The sequence below is a fragment of the Rana temporaria genome, chromosome 4 (genome assembly GCF_905171775.1).
Source record: "Rana temporaria chromosome 4, aRanTem1.1, whole genome shotgun sequence".
Classification (NCBI taxonomy): domain Eukaryota; kingdom Metazoa; phylum Chordata; class Amphibia; order Anura; family Ranidae; genus Rana; species Rana temporaria.
This window is the reverse complement of record NC_053492.1, coordinates 383987889-384013004: the sequence shown is the minus strand read 5'-3', so window position 1 is coordinate 384013004 and position 25116 is coordinate 383987889. Positions and strand designations below refer to the sequence as shown.

General features: G+C 41.0%; 1 protein-coding gene across 2 annotated transcripts in view; it reads right to left on the bottom strand.

Moving 5' to 3' along the window:
• SMYD3 (SET and MYND domain containing 3) overlaps positions 1–25116 on the bottom strand; it is a 702152-nt gene that overhangs the window by 45798 nt on the left and 631238 nt on the right. The gene's annotated exons all lie outside the window — the stretch shown is intronic.

The window sequence follows — 25116 nt, the reverse complement described above, 5'->3', positions numbered from 1 at the left end:
TTTATCCTTTCTTTCCTACGTATCCGCGGCTTTGTGTGGTCCGTTGTCTTCAGACATACGAGTCTTTCACTTCAGCGCTTCGTTCTCCAGATTCCTCTCAGTTGTTAATATCCTTTGTGCATCCACACCGACCGGTATCTTCAACAACCCTAGCCAGGTGGGTAAGGTCAGTTATGGAAGTAGCGGGTATAGATATATCTCTTTTTGGCGCTCACTCCACCAGGGGTGCTATGGCCACTAAGGTGGTTACGTCAGGGGGATCATTGTCAGATCTCTTATTGGCGGCCGACTGGTCTTCAGAGGCGACCTTTCGTCAATTTTATTTCAGACCAGAAGATCATGTCTCCTTATCTGTTCTCACTGCTTAACTTGTGGGGCCCCTTTCGCCATGTTTAGGGGATTCGGGAGAGTTTAGCATGTATGATATATATGTTGATATTGCAGGAGGTTTGCATATGTATAGCTTTAAACTTGCAAGATATGAGCCTCCTGTCTGATATATAATTCTAGATTTTCCTAGTAGGTGACGGAAAATATTGATTATATGAAGACAGGAGGCGAGTATCTTCCCTCCCTACCCACCCTATTACGGTTTCTTTTATCTTCTCTTTTCAGGATATTGAATATCATCCCAGATTCTTGTGGGCCCTTGTTGAAGCGATTCCGGTGTTTCCCCGTTGGGACGAGATCGTGGTTATGTTTCTCCTGGTTGGAGTCCTGTTGACTACATGAGTACCTCCAGTTTTGCCTACGCTGACGCCGACGCAGGTTTGACCTGCTGGTCGAAGAGTCGTGGTGATGTTCTTCCTTGAAGTTGTCCGGTGTTGGGCATTCGCTTTCAGAAAGAGGAGGATTTACAGTAGGACAGTCCTAGTTATAGGCTCAGTCCCTTAGAGGGCGGGGGTTATACAGACGCTGGGACTGATGGGAAACGTAGTTTTTTAAGTTTGTCTAATGTAAAAATGTTTCTGCTATGAGCATTAAAGTGGAAAGATTAATGCAAGATACTCGCCTCCTGTCTTCATATAATCAATATTTTCCGTCACCTACTAGGAAAATCTAGAATTGTGCGGTTTTGCGACGTTGCACCCAAACAAAATTTATGAGCTTTCTTTTGGTGGTATTTGGTCTTCTCTGCGGTTTTTATTTTTTGCACTATAAACAAAAAAAAAAACGACAATTTTGAAAAAAAATCTATATTTTCTACTTTTTGCTATAATAAATATCCCCCAAAAAATATATAAACAAACAAATTTCTTTCTCAGTTTAGGCCGATGTATTCTTCTACATATTTTTGGTAAAAAACAAAACAAAAAAAAACACAATAAGCGTATAGTTATAGCGTCTACAAAATAGGAGATAGTTTTATGGCATTTTTATTATTAGTAATGTCGGCATTCAGCGATTTTTATCGTGACTGCGACATAATGATGGACACATCGGACACTTTTGACAATATTTTGGGACCATCATTGTCATTTATACAGCGATCAGTGCTATAAAAATGCACTGATTACTGTGTAAATGACACTGGCAGCGAAGGGGTTAAACACTAGGCACAAAAAATTTCCTCGTACGATACCAGATCGTATGATTTTCGTTTAGTCAGTATAGTTGTCGCTCGAAAATACAATACAAATACATTACAACACATGACATCACTTCCGAATTTTTTTTTTTGTCGTACGAGAATTTTTGTGACTTTAGTAACCTATTCAATTTCTACTTGCGACTATTGAGCGAAAAAAGTTGTACGATATTCGGATCGTGTGTACGGGCCATTAGTGTCTATATGTATTATAAGGCTGAAAGTAACCTCATAACAAGGGCCGATCCGCCCTATAGGCTCACTATGCAAGCCGCTTAGGGCCCCGTAAAGCTGTGGAGGGCCCCCCAAATTACTAGAGGCCCTCACCCTGCTTCTCAATTCACTGGCTGCATGGGAGAAGAGGTAAGAAGTCGGCGCCCCCGCTTCTCACTTTTTAAGATGTCATTTCAAACAGCAGAACACCTCCTCTCCCTGCTTCTCAACTCAAATGTTAGGGCCCCAGGGAGGTCAGGATTGGCACTGCTCATAACAATCTCTATTTTACAATATTACCTCCGCATTCCTAGTAAATCAGTTTGTAGGGTGTGTAAAAATGATTGCATGGCCCAGTACATACCATACTCTAACAAACAGAAAAAGGGTATACTTCAACTGAGCTTTAATGACTAACAACTTTTTAAAATTCCTAATTGTAGATAACTTTGCCCTTCCCATATGCCAGAACAAAAGAAAAATCCTTTCTACACTTGGGAGAGATATTGGAAACCCTTTAATGGGGATAGGGAAGAACACTGATTAATACCATCCCAGTCCTCAAACAGGACTGGTCAGATGCGATAGGACAACCAGAAGGTTCTGACCATAGAGAATATGCAAGATATCTTTCTTTTAGCATTCCAGCATTTCTTCTTTGTTGAAGTCTGTATTTTCATGTAAAACATTTTTTTCTACAATGATACTTAATTAGATGAATGATAATCAGAACCTAAAGAGTTTTCAAGTGCTTCAGTTACATTATGAAATGATTGCGCATTATAATGTTTAACAGGAAACCTTAACACTTCTGGCAGGCACAGATTTTACAGTTGTAGTTATCTAATAATGCAGAGTAAGTTAGATAGCATAGAGTACATGTTTTACATAAAGGGTTTAATAGGCTATGGAGTGACACTTTTGTATTATCTCACTAATTCAATACCATACACACACACAACTGTAGACAGGTGGTTACACAGATTGAAGAACAGCTTTGGACGTTGACAAAATATTTACTGCCAAAATTCCTTGTCTGGCTTCCTTCAAGCTGAGTTATAAAAATTGCATTTCAAATCTGTTTTTGATTGAGGAAGTGAAAAGGCCACATTAACAATAAATATGGTTGAATAACTGGCATGAGGACAGAACAGGTAATATTACTTAACTGCTAAGCACAAAATAGGAAAAGTATTATACAGTATAGGTCTCTGAAAAGTGACCCAATCTTTTACAAAAAGGAAATACACATTTTTTTTTTTTTAGGAGAGGGATTGTATTATTGAAGAAAGCACAAAGAAGTCAGCCAAAAAACACCAGGCAATGGCAAAACATTTCACGATAACATACCAGTATACAAAACTCAAAGGAAGATGTCTACACCACTGAACAAAGTAATGCTAATGATGGGGCCCCTTACAGTAGAGTGCTCAAAGATGGCAGCCAAAGGCCTTTCACCACTGATAGCTCGGGTCTCTATCCCAGAGGTTCCTTGGTGGACAGTGAAAGGATTCTCCGTCTCTAGCTTGCTCTCTGCAGATGTTGCAAGGGTGACTGGAACACTTTAATGAAGGACATTTGGAACACTTGTCAGTATAGATGGGACTGAAACACTCAGGTAAGTCATCTGCAGCTTTCAGTACACCAGTAGCAACTTTAGCAGCTTTCAGGTATGCTCCGCAGCTGTACTTGAGCCCCAAGCCATTTATACAGGCTCCCAAAATGAAGTCCTCCCACCTGTTGCTAGGGTAGATTTTGCTCCCATGCTCTGTCACACAGTAGCAGACAGTCTTGGGCAATCAGCTGCAGTAACAAAGCAGGCTCTCAGCAACAAGTCTCTGTAAAGCCTTCCACGGCCCTTAAAGAAAGCAACAGCACAGAGTCCCTGCTTTGCAGTGCACCTTGCAGTAGCACATACCCCTCAGGCTCACTTCTCCAGCAGTGAAAACAGCAGTAACAGCAGCAGTTTCTGTACAGTATCAAAGTGCTCAGAGGGGCCAGTCTGCTTCTGGGACAGAAATGTGCCACACAGCAACATGTGGTGCAGCAGCTCTCTACACACAGCAGCAGCCCATGCTCAGCTCCTAGTCAACTTGCAAACACAGGCTCCCAGCAGCAGCAGCAGTCCTGAATCCAATTTCTCATTGGTTCACAGCACTTTTGCAGGCAGTTTCTCCAGTCCTGGCAGACTCTCCCTGCACTTTACAGGTGCTGTGGGCAGGGTTAGAAGAAGTCAGTGGCAAAGCAGAATCCTCCTGGCCCACCCAGCCAATCAGAGTCCTCTCCTACCCCTGATGACCAATAGGAAAGTCCTCCTGCCTGTTGCTAGGGGTGGATTTTGCTCCTTGGCAATCAAAGTTTAGTTCCTCCTTCTATCTCCTTGCTGCAGTCACTCGAGCAGGGGAGAGAGAAGTGATTCTGGGATAGATTTAAAAAGCCCCAGGCAGCTCTTCATGGCATAGCCCTTTGGGAGTGTCTAATTACTGTCTGTGCTTGCCAAATTAAACCCCCCACCCACATAATCTGTGTAGCACTACCCCCGAAGAAGCTGCTGGTTTAGATTCGGGCCTGCCGTCACCCCACTGTTCTGTGCACTGGTCTCTGGGGTTCTCCATGGAGAGGTGGTTAAAGGAAGAAATGTCTGCACCAGACACCAAGTCTCTTTTTCTCCCTCTGCAGAGAGTTTTTTTTTAATTAAAAACAACATCAGAAAAGAGGGATGGAGGTTCAGGGGAGATTCAGGCATCTGACTTGCAAACCACCGATATTCTTTTAGGTCCAGAGGAACAAGTGTTTCCACTCTGGACTCAGCAACCACCGGATAGGCCCACTCTCACTGGCCAGCAGCCAGTGCGAAGCTCGATCAAAGAATAGTCTCTGCTACAGACTAGGTGAATTGTAGAACTTGTTTGATAGTCTCTGCCACAGACTAGGTGTAGGTAGAACTCAGCTCCCAGTGCCAGGATCTCTCAGCCATTCTGGCAGCACTGTGAGATAAAATTTGAGATCCGGATATATCCTCCAATTGAGTCCTCAATTGCTCGGTCCCTTCCAGTAGGTAAGGCGACACAGGATCAACCCTGGATCAGTAGGCCCCAGTAACTCCTGGGCCTACATCTCAGTTGCGAGGCCTCAGGCCAACATGGCCCCCAGGCGGTAACTGCCAACACATCCCTGAGGCCAGGAGGGCCCTCAGGGTGGGATCGGAAAACGAACCCCACAAAATGGTGTCTTCCCCTTAAGTACCTTCTCCCAGAGTGCACAGCGGGTTAACCACACCCTCTGGGCTGCTTCTAGGAAAGAGGTATCCAATGCATCCAGCCTGTTGCCTTTCCAACTCTGACCAGCGGTGACAGCGACACCCACCGTCAGAAGGAAAATCATGCAACCAGCTAAACTGGAACAGAGCCATGAATTTTAACAAATCTCTCTGGGCCAAACTACTGCCCAAGGCAACTATAATTTCAACATAGGGCCCACTCATTGGGAGCAGGGCGTTACATCTATTATGTAGCTGCCAGGAGGGAAGGAAAGGGGAATACTATTAAGTGTCAACTAAGTGAGTCTGTTGGGGATGCGGACATCACAACCACAAAAGATAGTGGTGCCAAGCAGCAGCCGTAGGCTTTTAAAAGTCTACACAAAGGAGGATTTTACAGGTAAATATTATATTATTCACCTGTAATATAAGTTGCGTAACATTTAATAAAGGCACATATTGTATAATCTGAGAATATTGTTTTTGAAACAGATGGTAAAAGCCATATTGCAATGAACTTTACAAGGTGCATATCTTCTCTTAACTGCAAATAGAATGGTTCACTTATTTGGATAAGAGAGTTAGTTAGTAAGACTTGTGTAAAAAGTTGAATTTTTTATATTTACTGTTATAAACCAACAATTTAGGTCCACCTATTTCTTGGAACCAACAGGAAGAACATTATATTCTGGGGATTTTCAGGATTATTCTGCTTTATTTGCTGTCTTAGAAAAAAATGTTTACTGTTAACCAAAAAGATCCCTTTTGTCCGTATGCATTTTGCAAACCCACCTTGTCGCTCATTTACATCGAAAGTACGAACAGAACTAGACTATAGCAATGGTAAACAACACAAACTTAGCACTGTGTTTTCGGCTAGGCACAGATTTCTTTCACTTTCTCAAATTTTATTCTAATATTAACAGAAAATGCAGCTAAGGAATACTGCTAAGGTACAACACTAAGTTTATTTATTGAGAACTATGATTCCCCTTGGGTAATGAGTTAACATTATACAGGGACATTAGGCCAAGAGAGATTTCTTGAAGGTTTAGATTATGTATGAGCTGCTGACACCAGAAGGTCTCAGGAGAACCCCCTGCAGATGTGAGATATACAAATTCAGTGGAAGACTTGGAGATCCATAGAGACCTGTAACATACTGAAAAAAGCAAAGGTTTTGTAGAATTCACACAGGTATATACCTACTGTATATAACTTGTTTAAATGAACAACTGCTGGCAGGTAAATGATTGGTATATCACATATCTAGTTTCTGTTGCTCAAGGCTATGTGAATTATATCACAGTATGTACAGTACAGAAGACATTGGTAGAAGTGCACAGGGAATGCTGTTCTATTGCTTTGTATGACCTGCATAGCAAACAGCTGAATTTTGTAAGTTCCAGACTATAACCATTCAATTATCTGCAAACTCAAAGCAAACCTGTAGAAAAAGAAACGTAACGGCTGCCATTATTATTATTCTGAAAATGCTAGTTGTCTTGCTATCTTCATTGTTTTAATACTTTGTCAATGACATGTAACAAACATGGCCAAATTGGTATGGTCTCCCCCCCCCCCCCCCCCCCCCCCAATACTGTTTTTGGAGAGGCAACGGGGAAACCTAAAATATCTGTTCTTTTGTTTTAGGTTGGTTATTTTATAGCGTATTTTGATGTGGCTTGTCGAGCGACAAGCAGTATCAGGGGCGCAAGTTAGAAGACATAAGTATACTCTTCTCGCAATACCCAATGTACCACAATATATGTTTATGGAATTTTGTCATATTTCTTTGATGTTCACATGTCTCGGAAACTAATAAAAATGTTAGAAAGAAGATAAAATGTCAGCAGTATGGCCAGGCAATTAACATTTTCAGAAGGAGAAGTTGGCAATGACAGTCATCTTGTTTTTTTCTGCTGGTGTCCACATACAGTATCTGTGACCTCAAAAGTAACTTGTGATGAGAAACACAATGGCTACCATCATCACATTTACATAGTTACCCTTCCTTAATACACCAATGTATTTGAACTAATAATTTGGATGTCAATCCAATGTTTCAAGAGTCTATTTTTATATTTTATTTTAACCACTTATGGACCACCCGCCGCAGGAATACGTCGCTACATTGAAGAGGAATAGCGTTGTTATAGTATCAGCTAGCTACTATAACCCCGGTTACCCTCTTCAAGAGTGGGCGGTCCGCTTTCAGATAAAAGTGGTCTCTGCGGCAGATTCGCCGCAAGATCACTTTTATCGGCGGCGGGAGAGGGGTCTCCCCCTCCGCCGGTGCCCTCCGCTGCTTACCGGAGTCGTCGGCGGAGGCGATCGGGTCTGCTACCTGGGATAACATGGAGACGAGTGAGGGGAAGATGGCCCCCACCTGTCTCCAATGCAGGGCGGAAGCGACGTCAAAACGTCACTTCCGCCCAATGCTCTTAAAGTCACATTTTTTTAAATGACATAAAAATGTATTACATTTTAGCCTAAATATGAGATCCGAGGTCTTTTTGACCCCAGATCTCATATTTAAGAAGACCTGTCATGCTTTTTCCTAATAAAAGTGACCCAAAAATTTTTTTTAAAAGCGTCCCATCCTGACAAGCTCGTGTGCAGAAGCGAACGCATACACGAGCAGCGCCTGCATATGAAAACCACATGTGTGAAGTATCGCCGCGATCGTTAGAGCGAGAGCAATAATTCTAGCCACAGACTTCCTCTGCAACTCAAAACATACAACCTGTAGAATTTTTTAAATGTAAAAGAGTAAAAGTTTGTCACCATTCCACGAGCGGGGGCAACTTTGAAGCGTGACATGTTGGGTATCAATTTACTCGGCGTAACATTATCTTTCACAATAAAAAAATATATAATGCTTGGGGGTTCTAAGTAATTTTCGAGCAAATAAACCTGTTTTTAACTTGTAAACACCAAATCTCAGAAAGAGGCTTGGTCCTTAAGTGGTTAACTGGTTACAACACAAAAACAAAAAACAGCCAATGCATTTTGGGGGCCAAAGATTGTCCCTCTTTATCAGGGTTTGGAACACTGGGGGAGATGTATAAGACTCTGGTGAAGCTGTGCATGGTAGCCAACCAGATTCCAATTTCAGCTTGTTCAATTAAGCTTTGACAATAAAACCTGGAAGCGATTGGTTTCTATGCAGAGCTGCACCAGATTTTGCACTCTCCAGTGCTAGTAAATCAACCCCACTGTCCTGTAGTGTTGGATGGAGCTCCTGGGTGGACAAAACCATAGCTGTACTGTAACCTTGTTTTTTCCACAGACCCCTGTTTTTTGTGGAGCTACCTAACCCAAGTAACTAGACATGAAGAATGACCCCTGTGACCATCTGAAAGGTAGCTTCCAGCGTGCACAGCCCTCACTTTCTTTCTGGACTTAATATATCGATGGGCAGTTTTAGAGTAGAATGCTTCTTCTGTTCACATTTCGCATTGTGGGGACATGCGTTTCCATGTGTCGCACATAGGTGATTGGGCTGCCAAGTTTTGGCCCTGAGCTATGCGCATTTTTACATTCTGATGCATTTTGTCATTGACAATAGCAGCAAAATCCCTCCACGTTTGGGTTTCCATTTTTCTGAGATTTTAATGCAATTTTGAATTGCGGGCAGAATCGCACTGATTCTGCCTGTGATTCCAAGTTACTAAGTGTAAATGGAGCCCTAAAGTGAAGGAAAGCAAACATAAGACTGGGGTATACTAAAAATTGGAAGTTGAAAAGCAAAACCAATAATGTAAGTTCTTTCACTGTAAAAGTAACTAACTTTGTAACATGTACTTCTTCCATAGCAAAACAACTTTTTAAATCATAGGATTTCTATGGTATAAACCCTTTGGAAGCAAGTAAAGAGTAAAACTGCAAAAACACTAGGCAATAAAAACACTGTGGGTGCTTATTGAGCAAAGACAAAGGTATATACCACCGGGAGATGGTAAAGCAAGTATAGACATTAAAAAAACAGAGAAAACAAGGTGAGCCGAGGAGCAGGATAATATTCAGAATGCTAGGGCATATGCCATCCAACAAGGCTCTAGACCCTCTTAAAGTGATTGTAAAGTCTAATTTTTTTTCTATTAAAATAACAAACATGTTATATGCACCTGCTCTGTGCAGTGGAATTGCGCAGAGCAGCCCCAATCCCCCATTTCTCGGGTCCCTCTTCGATGTTCCTGGCCCCTCTCTCCTGCCGAGTGCCTCCACAGCAAGGAGCTTGCTATGGGGGCACCCAAGCTGAGCTGCATCTCCCTGTGTCCATTCAGACATCGCTGGACAGAGATAGGGCTCAGGTAGGTATTAGGGGGCTGCACACCAAAGGCTTTTTATCTTAATGCATTAAGATAAAAAACCTTCTGACTTTACAACCACTTTAAGGTACTATGGAATCTATAAAGGTCCCCCAAAATACCTGAAAACTCTGAATACTCTCCTGAGGTACAGTAAAGATCAAAAGATGGTGTACTTCCACCTGGTCAGGTAACCAGAGATGCTGTTATAACAAGAGTAACGGCCTTTGGACAAACATTAGGATAGCCAGGGTTTGGAGCAACAGGAGAAGACGAGGGCAGGTGAGACTCAAAGGCAGCAAGCATCAATAGAGTTTCTAAGAGAAAGAAAGCAGGACTGACAGCTTAGATAGGTTAGCATGAACAAAGAGAAGTAATCTCAGAAGCAGCAGCGGTCCTTCCATTAGGGGCTCCTGGGCGCCACCCCCTCCATCCACAGCCACCACCATCCTATTCATGCGTCAACCCCTTTCAGGATACTGGTTTGTTGTCACCCCCCCAAAAAAATAAAATAAAATACCACCCCTTTTAGAAGAGATAAGTGGACAAGGCAGGTTAGTCTTGTGAGAGACCAGAATTTAAACCAAAACAAGGAATACAGTCTAAAATAGTACAAAGGTGTATATGTCATAAGTAATTATACACACAGCAAATGATGAAACATGCCAGCAGAGCAAACAAGCAATATATGGTCATAATCAGTACAGCAGCACTAGTGCAAGCAAAACACAAAAAACACTATACAAAAAAAAACTATAAACACACAAAACTAAAGCAGAGCAAGGCAAACTAGAAGGGCAGAATACAAGTGCTTGAAATAACTTGGCCTGGGTAACAGGACATAATAAGGCTAGAATATAGGTATATATTTCAGTCCTGACCATAATAAACAAGGAAATTATGTACAAAATCGTAATACATACCCTTGTAGTAAGAATAGATTGTATACTAACATTTATCTGTACAGTATTAGTCAGTGGCCTTTTTATGCTGTAAGATGTTCGACTTATAAACAAACAAAAAAAGGTACTGCTAATGAGCAATCCTCCTGTGCTAAGGTTAATCCACTTAGAAAACACAAGGTATCAGGTAATGAACTCTTGAGCTAAGAATGAGTACAAGATTCTGCATATTCACAGTGAGAGATTTAACAACAATCCTACGGAGGCTTACACGTGTCCCACTGCCTTCCTTCTAATGCACCATGAATGTCAGTCTCATTTCTTTCATCTGCTAGTTATGCTAGAGGGTAAGTAAACAATCATTCTCAGAGGAGATTTACAACTACACAAAAGAGATGATAAAAAAAGTTTTATCCACTTTCAAGTATTTTATAGTATTAGAAGAGAAAAAGCCTGAAGCATATGCCAGCAATGGTTAAAAGTGGATATTGCCCCATAATCTTTGATAAAAAGCTCAAAACTCATTTCACTTTAATGCTAACACTTTCTACAAATTTAAATAGATGTGAAATCAAAACTGCCATTCAAAGGAGAAATAAATATAATTTTGAAGAAATCATCATATTGATTGAATTTTTATCAATGTGTAACTATCAATAAACAAATGTCTGTCTATACATTCAGAAATGGCGGGACATTAAAATGGACATTCCTATGGTAAGCAGATGCAAAAATAAAGATGGCTCCTTAGGGCAGACATAAACATCCCCGACAACTCAACCCTTTGGGGTTGATTTACTCAAACTGGAAAGTGCAAAATCTGGTGCAGCTGTGCATAAAAAAGAATCAGCTTACAGGTTTTAGCCCTCATCCACACCAATGTGATTTGTCCTGAGATTTCCAACAATGGAACAATTCAAATCGTTGTGACTCAAGTCTCAGCGACTTTGAAAATGGTTCCTGCACTACTTTTCTGTGATTCCATTGCGACTTGCATTGACTTCTGTTAAATGAAGTCGCAAGCCACAATCAAATTGTCGATCCAAATCACACTGATCTGTGGCTTTAAAATGAAGTAGCGTGATTTCAGGGCTTATTGTCAAAGCTTAACTGAACAAGAGGAAGTTAAAAGCTGACTGGCTACCATGCACAGCTGCACCAGATTCTGAATGCTCCAGTTTTAGTAAATCTCCCCTGTATAGCTTTTTTTTAACGTGCTGATTGTCACACACACACATTTTCAGCTTGCTGGAAAATGTTAGGGCAAAACAAGTCAAGCTTTCCCTCTCCAGCTGGTAGAAGGGTTCAAGCTGAGGTGCTTATGGTCTAATAACACAACACTTTGGGGTTGATTTACTAAAACAGGAGAGTGCAAATTTTGGAGCAGCTGTGCATGGCAGCCAATCATCTTCTAACTTCAGCTTGTTTAACCATTTGCCGACCCGCCGAATGACGGCTACAAGGCGGCTCCATAATTCTGGGAGAGCGTACATTGACGTCCTCCCAGAATCGCGCTCCCACGCACCCCCTGGATCACGCATATGGGAGTGTTCATGACTGCCGGGTCCAGAGGATCACGGTAAATGGCTGCTCATAGCGGCCGTTTACTACGTGTTCGCTCCGTCAAACGACGGCACGATCACTTGTAAACAAACCGTCATGACGCCGGTTCCTCTCTCCCCTCTGTGTACCGATCGGTACAGTGTGAGAGGAGAGGGGGAGGGATCGGTAGCAGAAGTGCTGTGGGCTGGATCTGTAGTGTAGTCATAGATCCAGCCATCCATCCCTCCATGCTCAGCCATCCCTGCCATACTCTGCAATACCCAGCCATACTCTGCAATACCCAGCCATACTCTGCAATACCCAGCCATACTAAGCCATACTCTACAATATAAAAGGTGGGTATAGTAGCATATACAAATATACTATGCATCAACAATTATATATATGATATTGAAATCATGCATCAACATTAATGGGAGTTGTTCATACTCCCAAATCACCTGAAGATATTGATGAACAATAATATATCAAATATAGTCCACAATTCTGCAACACTCCAGGAATCAGTTCATAAAAGAAATCCTCAGTTCACTTTATAATTGGTGACTTCAAACAAACAAAAAACACCCAAGGAATAGTGGTGAGTTGAAATAGAAAGAGGTTCCTCCACCTGAAAAAATAGTGCCGCTTACCAGCTGTATTGATCTCTTTTTAAGGGAGATCACAATCGCCTATGGCTTATAACCCAGCCCGGGTATCTATGCTTGTCAGCAAGGTGTCCCAGCTTCAAAAAGAGAAGACATTGCTGAAAATAACAGCAGAGGAGGAAATATTAACCACGGGCTGTACCGAGGACGCCTGTAGCAGAGAAGCTGGGACACCTTGCTGACAAGCATAGCGACCCGGGCTGGGTTATAAGCCATAGGAGATTGTGATCTTCCTTAAAAAGAGATCAATACAGCTGGTAAGCGGCAGTATTTTCTCAGGTGGAGGAACCTCTTTCTATTTCAATTTCATATGGGTACAATGTTGTATGACTGAGTAATTGTCATTCAAAATGTGAGAGCACCGAAAGCTGAAAATTGGTCTGGTTAAGAAGGGGGTTTAAGTGCCCAGTGGTCAAGTGGTTAATTTAGCTTTGACATAAAAAATAACATAGAAGCTGACAGTACATCCCACAATAGGGCAGACAAAAAAAATACGGAAAACCAGACCAATTGTCTCAAAGTAAAATGATACAGACCAGCCAGACTACCACTGCAAAATGTTATGACCAAATCTGGCATTAACTGAGGCTGCCATATCCACCTTGTAAAACTTGGTGAAGGTATGAACTGATGACCAGGTAACTACCTTACAAACCTGAGAAATCAATGCTTGATGGTGAAAAGCCCTGGATGCACTTACCAATCTTTTGAAGGCACTGCAACTACACACAATGATTCTAGGCTCTTGATAGCTTACACTTGAAAATAGTTTACATGATCCAGCATGAAATACATTGTAGTAGCAGTTACTGTGGGCCCTCTAGAACCAAGAAGAAGGAATCTGATCTTTGAAATTCGTATGTATTATTCAGATACACCCTAATCACCCAAAAGATTGTAAGGCTCCTTCCTTAGGCTGGGTACACACTGGCCAAATGACATTTACTGGTTAAAAAAAATTAAATGGCTGATATTCAGTCTGTGTGTATGTCGATATGATGGCATACCCTTAGGGACTCACACCACACAAAACACACCTTCCATGTATGAAAATAAATCTTATAAGACATGGCCTTGTGAGCGTCACACATGGTGTGGACGACTACAGTAACCCTGCATTTATCAGCACTTGGCTTTCAACAGCCAAGCCATTAAAACCAACCATTGTACACCAAGGTAGTAAGCAGGTCCTTCAGACAACATGCCTTCTTGATGCAGCAGAGATAAGGGGCATCTACTACCAGATGAACAAGATCCACATACATTGACCCATGGGGAAAATCTGGAGCCACCAGGATGGCCCGGAATCCCCTCAACATCTGCACAAACATCTTTTGTCCTTACTACAAACCTGTCAACTTTTTGATTAGGGCACAACACCAGAAGATCAACACTTTGTGCACCCCATAGAAAGCAGATTTTTGCTTGAAGACCTCTGGGTAAAGAGCACACTCTACCTGATCCAGACCTATTTAACCAATATAGTTCACTTGCCAATTTTATACACCTATGTTTACAGCGGACATAGAATAGGACTCTCTGCACAACTTAAATGCAAACCATTTACAGAACTGCTGCTCACTCTTGGTCCCCCCTGATGATTTATATTCACTACTGCTGTGGGGTTGTCCAACTACAACCACATACAGTTGTGTTCAAAATTATACAACCCCCCAATGCTGTAAAGGGTTTTAGGGAATTTAGTGTACATTTGTAATTGTATTCAGAATGAAATCCTACAAGGACTTCTTTAAGGACCATATGCAACTAAAATGACATCAATTGGTTTTGTAATAGAGTAGTCAATGTTTCTTTTGTGAATTCTTCATTTACACAATTATTCAACCCCTTAAAGACTACCACTCTGAAGAACAGGATTCATTGAAGTGTTTTCAATCAGGTATTGAAAACACCTGTGGATGTCAGGGAGCAGCAATAAAGCCTAATAAGCACCAATTAGGCAGCTTCTAGACATTTACTGGTGTGGTTACAAACATGGTGAAGTCAAGAGAATGGTCCAGCAAGACAAGAGAAGAGGCGATTACTCTTCACAGGAAGGGCAATGGCTATAAGAAGATTGCAAAGATGTTAAACATACCAAGAGACACCATAGGAAGCATCATTCGCAAATTCAAGGCAAAGGGCACTGTTGAAAAGCTACATGGTCGTGGCAGAAAGAAGATGCTGACTTCGACTGCTGTGCGCTACCTGAAGCGTAGAGTGGAGAAAAGTCCCCGTGTGACTGCTGAGGAACTGAGAAAAGATTTGTCAGATGTGGGTACTGAAGTTTCTGCTCAGACAATACGGCGCACACTGCGTAATGAAGGCCTCCATGCCAGAACTCCCAGGCGCACCCCCTTGCTGTCTCCAAAGAATAAGAAGAGTCGACTGCAGTATGCCAAAAGTCATGTGGACAAACCACACAAGTTTTGGGATTGTGTTCTGTGGACTGATGAAACAAAATTAGAACTGTTTGGGCCCATGGATCAACGCTATGTTTGGAGGAGGAAGAACAAGGCCTACGATGAAAAGAACACCGTGCCTACTGTGAAGCATGGCGGGGGGTCAATCATGCTTTGGGGCTGTTTTGCTTCTGCAGGTACAGGGAAGCTTCAGCGTGTGCAAGGTACCATGAATTATCTTCAGTACCAGGAGATATTGGATAACAATGTGATGCAGTCTGTCACAAACCTGAGGCTTGGGAGACATTGGACCTTTCAACAGGACAATGATCCCAAGCATACCTCCAAGTCCACTAGAGCATGGTTGCAGATTAAAGGCTGGAACATTTTGGAGTGGCCATCGCAGTCACCAGACTTAAATCCGATTGAGAACCTCTGGTGGGACTTAAAGAAAGCAGTTGCAGTGCGCAAGCCTAAGAATGTGACTGAACTGGAGGCTTTTGCCCATGACGAATGGGCGAAGATACCCGTAGATCGCTGCAAGACACTTGTGTCAAGCTATGCTTCACGTTTAAAAGCTGTTATAACTGTAAAAGGATGTTGTACTAAGTACAAAGATTGAATGTCACTGGGGTTGAATAAAACTGATAATGATGGGAGCACAGAAAAGACATTTGTGGTTATTTCATTATAAATGTTATGTTATATTTGTCTGACCTACACGTGCCTCTTTGATTTAATTGTAAGCAGGATGACTGAATGATCAAAATCAATGTCAAACTGGCCAAAACAATCAATTTCAGTAGGGGTTGAATAATTTTGAATACAACTGTATGGTGTCACCTCCAGAAGGTGCATCCATCCAGCTACCTGCTGAGCCTACAACAGTCCTGGACAACTGAGCAATACAAAGAGAGTGTCGGCACAGGTTAGTATAGGAGTAATATATAGGGAAAACATCCCTAATGATATAATGATATTATTAACTTGTTGTAAGTCAGGTTGTGGTATCCTTTCAGTATCCCCAGGAGCAAAATCTTCACAGACTGCCCTTCTCAGGTCTGTCGCAGCCAAATCCGCACAAAGCAAGGAATAGAATGTCATTGAACCTGGGGAGACTATCAAGATCTATATTATCCACTCTATCCCACAAGTTAAACCAAATGAACTAGGATTTCCAGTAGGAAATAACTATGTCGTAACTCCTACTATGCTATGTCGACACTAGGCTAATAACTGAGCTTGTTCCACAGTGTGGGGGGGGGTGTTCAAAAGTGTGATCAACAGCAGGGGCTGCCCCGGGCAGGCTTTTTTTGTTTTGTTTTGCTTTTTTAGCAGACGTGTGTACTTAGAAAGATGATCAGGATGCACTAAAATGAGGGTCTTGAAAAACAGGTGACAACACAGACACTACTGGCCCAAAGGATGTCTGCTTCTTATTATATAACTAGCAATCATGCTTGTTCTGTGCACATTCCAACCTTGTAAATCCATGTTATGTATGCAAACACCACAAAGTGAGACAGTGTCCAGTTTGTTTTTAATCATTATGTCTTTTCTGCTTTTGCTCAGTCACAGACCCACACCTGTAACCAATTCACATGCCTAGTAATTAACACAACACAAACCATTATGCTATTAATAAACAGCTGTGCTACTACATTCACCTTCTCACACAGTGAGAAAGTAATTTTTACAATTCTCCTATATATTTACCATCATTATTTTTATTGTCTGTAATAGCTAACACGTCCAACAAGAACTATTACTATCATAAATGACACCCAAAAGCCACACACATTTATAGTGACTCTTCTTCTGCTAGACCTGCACTTTTGTATTGCATTTTTCTCATCAAACATGTGCTCTCACAATACCTGCTCATAATGTGGATACTTGCTATCTATTTAAAAACATATCCTTAACATTCATAGGCATACTTTTTGTTTCTATTTTTGCATCACAAAGGTGGGAATGAAAGTCTTTTGAAATGTCTATAAAACTTTGATCACAGCCTTTAAAGATTACAGAACTCTCTGCCTGAGATAACAACCAATTTCAATTAAATTTATAGTGCAAAATACATTTCTATCTTTATTTAGGATACAGTTCAGAGTTCATTATTTGAGTTTGCATTTCCATTGTAACCTCTGATGCTATTTTAGTCAGCACAATGATGAAACCCAACACCAAACCCAAATATCCTACTTGGTTTCAAACATATTTCAAGATGGGGATATAAGACTCTTTCGCACTGGTACAGAGTTCCTCTTTACCTACATACATTTAACAAACACATACCTGCTGGAAAACACAGAGTTAAAATTCAGAACCACATGGGCCGGTTAACAGCAACCCAGTCAATGTTAAATTTCAATCCTCCCTGATCTGAGTTGCACAAGCATTCTTCTACCTTTGTGCCTGGAGAGTACAAAGCCCATCCTTGATTCCCTTGTAAATATGGGTAAAGCCGAATGCTTAAACTAGCACACTGCCTTCCCATCTCTGCTTTTTTACTCCTTCCCTAACCACACCAAGCCTGACCTTCCTACGTCCCAAGCTTCTTTTTTTTTTTTTTTTCAAAGTGTATTTTGTACGTGTACTCGAGAGAGCAGCCGGACTGCAGGAGTTGGGAGTAGGCAGGCCTCCCCCGGAGGCAATCTGCCACCTTTCTCCATGCCCCGGGTGGCAATGGTGGGTGTGTGAGGGGGTCCTCCCACACAGCCCGCCCTACCTTCTCCGCTTTGAAGCCCAACGGGCTGAGACCACCAAACTCAATTCACATGTAGCTGAGACCGGGATCCGAACCTCTAGCTGCAGAGGTGAATGGCTTGTCAGCGCAGTGCCAATCGCGTTGAGCCACCGCAGCTCCCACCCCAAGCTTCTTTTTAGCCCAGTCTTTACATCTTTACATCTATCCTCTTGGCCACCTTCCCTAGATTTCAAAACACATATTTGTTGGATCTTTCTATAATTAACTTCATATTCATTGATGTTATTTTATACAGCTCATCTATATATACTTGTTTATGTATTATATTTTATTTTTCCTAATAAAAAGCATTGTAACACATATTTGTTGGATCCTGATCTATAGTGTATCTCCCTCCATACTGCAACTCACGTAAAACCAGATAATTTCAGACTCTTAATTAACCACTATACTGTACATGGGTTGCAGACTATCCACCTCCAAAATCCATTAACTCCGGTCAGTTAATTTTTTATTTTTATTTATCTTTATTAGTTTTCCATATACACATATCATTATTGCTTAGTACATAACGTATCAAAAAATAAATAAATATTAATATAGATGTATCATAAAAAAAATTTAAATATCCCAAGTCCCCGACCTCTCCCTTCTAATATATCTCCAACTCCCATATTCTCTCTTTATTGTATACTTTTCTCCTCGTCTCCCTTCTACCTGAATTATTTCGGAATTTTTTATATTATCCAGTTCCATATCATATTATACGGAAAGTAAATTACCGTACAATACCATACAATACTGCACAACACCATACAATATTATATTATACTACCATCACTTCTGCGTATCCCATTGTATGCTTATACCCTGTCCATTCCTTCCACTTTTCTTAAAAGTCCTCCCTTTCATCTCCCTCACTAAACCTCAGATATTGCATATTATAAATTTAATTTACTTTATTGCACCACCCCTTCAGTGTCGGACATTCCTGTTCTTGCCAGTGTATGGGTATTTGGCTCTTTGCAGCATTCAGGAGCTGTGGGAGTAATGTTTTCAGGTAGTGTTTAGTTGGCGTTCGGAACCCATGCAACAAACATACCCACGGGTCATTTGGGACTTCAGTATTTATTATTTCTCTGATTATTTGTCTTATCTCCCCCTCCCCAGTATTTTCTAATTTTGGGACATGTCCACCATATGTGGGCAATAGTTCCAATTTCCTTGCAGCCCCTCCAGCATAACTTTGATGTTGCCCCTGAGCATTTATGTACCTTATCTGGAATAAGATACCAACAAACAAGGCATTTATAATTCAATTCCATTATATTACAATTTACCGACGTAACATGCACCCTCTTTATTAGTTGTTTAATCTGGAAATCGTTAACATATGAGCCCAATTCCTCCTCCCACTTCTTGATGTATGGCGGTATGCCAAGCTTTTTTAACACATTTAATATCTTATATATCTTAGAAATGATCCCCTTCCCAGCCTTTCCCTCACATCATTTCTCAAGGGGCCGTAGATTTTATACTGATCGAGTAGGTTTGGGTAGTCTTTCGAAAAAAATAATGAATTGCGCATACCGCCATCCATCAATCAGAATCACTTCCTTTTTATTTTTTAGTTCCTGAAAAGTTAAGTTTATTTTGCTCCATTATGTCTTTTAATTGTGTGTTTTCTTGTATTATCTATTTTCCAAACTCTTTTTCTACTCCTGGTATGAAATATTTTGCATCAGTTAGTGGTATAAGAGGTGAGTTATAATCCCAATTTTCCTTCTTGTGTATCTTGTCCCATATTTTGAAAGCGTGCCTAGTAATTCTATGTGTATCTGTGCTCAGTTCTCTGTACTATGCCGGAATCCAAATTAATTTCCCCAGTGATGCTGTACTAATTGTAATTTCCATACTTACCCACCTTTTTTCAGTGTTATTTTTAACCCATTCTCGATATTACAATCGCGTGATAGTTTCTTATATCAGGTGCCCCTAACCCTCCTTGTTCCTTATCCTTTGTCAATAATGTTAATTTAATACGTGTTTTTTTCCCTCTCCAAATACATTTTAGGAACATTGATTGTAACTTTTTAAAATATACCTGTGGTAATGGATTCGGGAGCATTTGCATTTTGTATACTATTTTGGGTAATATTACCATTTTAAAGATATTTATTCTGCCACTCCAAGATAATTGCCCCGGTGCAATTCTATTAAGTTCTACCTTAATGTCATTTAACAATGGAATGAAATTAACTTTAAATAATGTCTCAGTAGTAGTTGCCAACCTAATTCCAAGATATTTAAAAAAAAAATGCCAGCAAAATGGCAAATCTTCCTGGAAAGCACTTCTTTATGCTTTAGAAATATTTATACTCCGTATTTCCGACTTGACTGGGTTTATCTTAAAATTGGACATCTTATCGAACTCTTTAATAGTTTTTATTAAGTTGGGTAGGGTTATCCTAGGGTTTGTTACAAAGAATAAAATATCATCCGCGTCAGCTGCGAGTTTATGCTCTTCCTCTCCAATTTTTATCCCCTTAACATCAACATTTCGCCTTATACCCCTTAACAGGGGTTCCAACGCAAGGGTAAACAACAACAACAACAGTGATAAAGGACACCCCTGTCGGGTGCCATTTTTCATTTCAAATGGTTTCCCCGCCCTATTGCCCCATTGATATCTTTCTTTCTTAATTTGACTCAAAACCGTTTGGGTTTCTAGTTCGATTACCCCTCTCATCTCTTCTCTTTTTATACTAAGGCCCTGTACACACCATAGAATCTATCCGCAGATAAATCCCATCAAATGGGTTTCAGCGGATAGATTCTATGGTGTGTACACTCCTGCGGATATTTATCCTCGGATAAATCTCCCCTGGGATGGATTTTCAGCAGATGAATATTTGCTGACATGCTCAACAAATCCATCTGCTGAAGTCCATCCCAAAGGATGGATCCGCTCGTCTGTACAGACTCACCGGATCCATCCGTCCAAAGGGATTCCCCGCACGCGTCGTAATGATTTGACGCATGCGTGGAATTCCTTATATGACAGCGTCGCGCCCGTCGCCGCGTCATAATAGCGGCGACGGCGCGACACGTCATCGCCAGAGGATTTCAGCGCGGATTTCAATGCGATGGTGTGTACACGCCATCGCATAGAAATCTGCTGAAATCCTCGAGAGGATTTATCCGCGGATACGGTCCGCTGGACCGTATCTGCGGATAAATCCTCTCGTGTGTATGGGGCCTGAGGTTCAATAGGAGTTCTTTCTCTCTAGTTTTCTTATGTTGTTGTTCTAATTCATATATTTCTTTAGTAATATATATTTTTTCTCCTTATTTCTTTTCTTTTTTCTGCTCCCTCCCTAATCAGCATGCCCCTAATGTATGCCTTGTGGGTTTCCCATACTATGGCCTCAGACATTCCTTCTGTACTATTCTCCCTGAAGAACTGCTCTAACTCCTTATTTATTCTCTTTACTATCTCTTTATCTTGTAAAAGTTCTTCATTCAACCTCCAGTTATTGTTTTTTTTTTCTGTCTCTCCCATTTTCAGTTGAAGTGTAATTGGTGCATGATCTGAGAATGTTGTGATTCCGATACTTGTGTCTTCCACTGTTTCCAGTAACCGATATTCTACCAAGAAAAAATAAATTCTCGAATACGTCCCATGTACAAGGGAGTGGAATGTATAATCTCTTTGTTTTAGATGTTGTGTTCTCCACGCATCCACTAGTTGATGTTGACGCATTTTCTTTTTTAATTTATTCCTCTGAGCTATTCCAGTCCCCTGTGTATGTGACGTACTATCTATCTTTGGATCCAAGATCAAGTTGAAATCCCCTCCCATAATGGCCCCCCCTGTCTTTAATTCCATAAACTCGTCTATGATTCCCACTAGATATTGGGTAGACTTTTTATTTGGTCCATATATGTTTGCTAATGAGATCCCGGCTCCATTCAGATTTCCCCTTATAAATAAAAAGTGCCCTTCTGGGTTCACCTTCCTCTCTTCCAATATGAACCGGGTCAGTTACTTATGACAATCTGAAAACCACTGCCAATGCAAGTTAATCACTAGGGGAAAAACCTCTGGGGGAATCCAGGATGTAGAATGATCTGGGGGTCCTAGTAGATAACAGACTTAGCCATGACATGCTATACCAAGTTGCAGCAAGCAAAGCTAGAAAAATATTAGCATGCATAAGAAAGAGAATTTACTCAGTTATCCAGTTATTATTACCAACCCTCGGGAGGTGCAGATACTGGAGTGAGTCCAGAAAAGGGCAACAAAGTTAATAAAAGGACTGGGGGACCTCAGTTTACAAGGAGTGACTACAAGCACTAAACTTCTCTCTAGAGAAGAGATGCTTGAGAGGAGATATGATAGTGACTAGTGACATACAAATACCTCAGTGATGATACTTGCATAGGGAATAAACTATTCAGTCTCAGGGAGTGCAAGAAGACACAGGGCCACTCAATGAACCTAGAGGAGCAGCAGATTAAACTTAAACTGCGTAGGGGGTTGGATGGGGAATTCACTTCCACAATCAGTGGTGTCAGCAGGAAGTATTGAAAAAAAACTCTTGGATGTGTATCTTAGCGAGCACAAAATACAGGGATATGGGAAATGATTATGAAATGATTATGTATGATTATGTATCATCAAATGTTACATAATGTATTCAACATGAAAACCAACAAACTTTGGAATTAAAAAATAAATAAAAAGAAGAGCACCCTGAATCCTCCGAACACTAAACCTACCCCTGATCCGGAAGAAGGAAACACAAATCTAATGAAGCATGATTCAATCTCCTCCAACAGAGAAAAAAATCCTTTCAGATCTCCAAATGAAATTTTACATTTCCAGAATCAACATTCTTTAGTGTTATTACTTATAGATATTAATAATTTATTATCATTTTATAACAGTTTTGTGCATTTAGTATACTCATGCAACTCTGGTTTGTGTTTTATCACCAGACAAAGGTGCGTGTACAAATTTGTACACCATTTATAGGCATGCACGGGTGATAATAACCATCATACTAGGTTTGTAAACCCTGAGGCCTCGTACACACGGCCGAGGAACTCGATGTGCCAAACACGTCGAGTTCCTCGTCGAGTTCAGGGATGAAGCTGCCGAGGAGCTCGGCGGGCCGCCTTCTCCCATAGAACAACGAGAAAATAGAGAACATGTTCTCTATTTTCTCGACGAGTTCCTCGGCGGCTCCATCGGGCCAAAAGTGTACAGACGACAGAGTTTCTCGGCAGAATCCGGCTCTGACCGAGTTTCTCGCCGAATTCTGCCGAGAAACTCTGTCGTGTGTACGAGGCCTCAAGGTTTTCCACCTTAATGCATTCTATGCATTAAGGTGAAAAACCTCCCCCCCAAGGCCCCCCTTTTACTTACCTGAACCTGGTCTTTCCAGCGATGGAGATGAGCACACCAGCTCCAGACGGTGTTTTGGGTCCTGATTGGATAGATAGCAGCACAGCCATTGGCTCGCTCTGCTGTCAATCAAATCCAATGATGTGGGAGCGGGGGGTGGGGCTGAGTTCTGATGTCTATGTCGATGGACGCAGCTGAAGAACACGGGAGTGCACCCGCACGAGTGCCCCAAGGAAGAGTGGTGCTCCAGTGGGGCACTTGAGAAGAGGAGGAGCCAGGAGCACCGCTGAGGGACCCCAGAAGAGGAGGATCAGGGCCACTCTGTGCAAAAAAAAACTGCACAGAGAAGGTAAGTATGACATTTTTTTTGTTTTAAAACAAACCTTTACATATCCTTTAAGTATCAGCTTATATATGGATGCATTTATCATTGCTTATTGTACTCAAAACATAATTGTTTTAGTTTACATTTTTGCTTGTATTTAAGCATTTTGTAGATGTGTTGTATACAGGACTGTTGGCTGTTCACATGCAGTGGTGTCATAAAAATAACTCACGGGTTGACACATTTTTATTACTTGGTTTCCTGGATCATGAGTAACTGAAAGGGACAAAAGCTTCAGTGTCAACATGAGCTGTACAGCTCACAATAATTATGAATATATGCAAAGCAAATCTATTGCTTTGCTGAACACCCAGTTATATTGAGCTATTCAGCTGAATTTATACCTACTACCATTAGTGCAGAAAGAGACACTGAATGCTCCCTTTAAGTGTTCTTCATCAAAGAAGCCTCTGTCACATATAAAAGTAATATGCTTCTGCTAGTTCTCCTGTTACAGCATATTTTTTTAGTCACATTGGCTGTCTGTTTATATATGCTTCTACTTTGACCTTGCACTTTCCCTACCAGATACACAGTGAGCTTAAGTAATTTATCCCTTGCTAAACCAAACACCTACAGTGATGGATGACTTGAGCAATTTTCTAGAAAATAATCCCTGTAAACACTGTTAACAGGCTATATTTTGCACTTGATGAAAAAGTTTGAGTCTAATTTATGAGCTGTGAACGTTCCTAACTTATATGAGAGGGAAACTGACATACAGTTTTTAAAACAGTGAAAATGTGTTACCTACCTGTATATTTGCAGCTTACAGCCAATCAGAAAATTCAAGTAATTACATTTACTGGTTGCGCCTTAGCAGGATGCAAGAATTCTGCAGGCTAATGCAGTGTTTCAATATACTAATTTCAGAAAAGTATAAAAGTAATACCCACTTGCTAGACATGTGCACTACTGAAAAATTTGTTCAGTTTCGTTATGGTTTCATTGTTTTTTTTTGTCGGATCATTCGTTATGATTGGCATTTGTTACTTCGGATCATTCGTAACTTGGGATTCATTCGTTTAGATGTGGCATTAGTTACTTTGGATAATTCCTAACTTTCGTTCTGTTCCATTCGTTTAGATGCAGCATTCGTTACTTTTGATAATTCATATAAGAAAAGAAATGGCTGCACATTCAGGAATTCCGATTGCCTTTTATTGTTCAAAGTGATAACACCAAAGACACCATCACGTAGACGCGTTTCACACAAACATCTTGTGCTTATCATCACGCGTCTACGTGACCTCGTGTTGGTGTCTTTGGTGTTATCACTTTGAACAATAAAAGGCAATCGGAATTCCTGGATGTGCAGCCATTTATTTTCTTACAAGTTTCCCACGGAGGTGGGCCGAGGCTGGCACTCTACGAGATATTCCACCTCAGGTTATCATCATACACCTGGAACAGCGGATGTTTTTCTTTGTATATTGGATATTTCATAACTTCGGATGCATTTGTATTCGTTATGTTCACTTATGTCACGTACACATGATCGGAATTTCCGACGGAAAAACTCATACAGAGTTTTTCCTTTGGAAATTCCGATGGACTTAGAAAGAGAACATGAAAAAAATTTCTATTGGAAATTCCGTTGGTCTGTATGGAACGGAGAAAAAAACTATGCATGCTCAGAATCAAGTCAACGCATGCTCGGAAGCATTGAACTTTATTTTTTCTCGGCTCGTCTTTGTGTTGTACGTCACCACGTTCTTTAC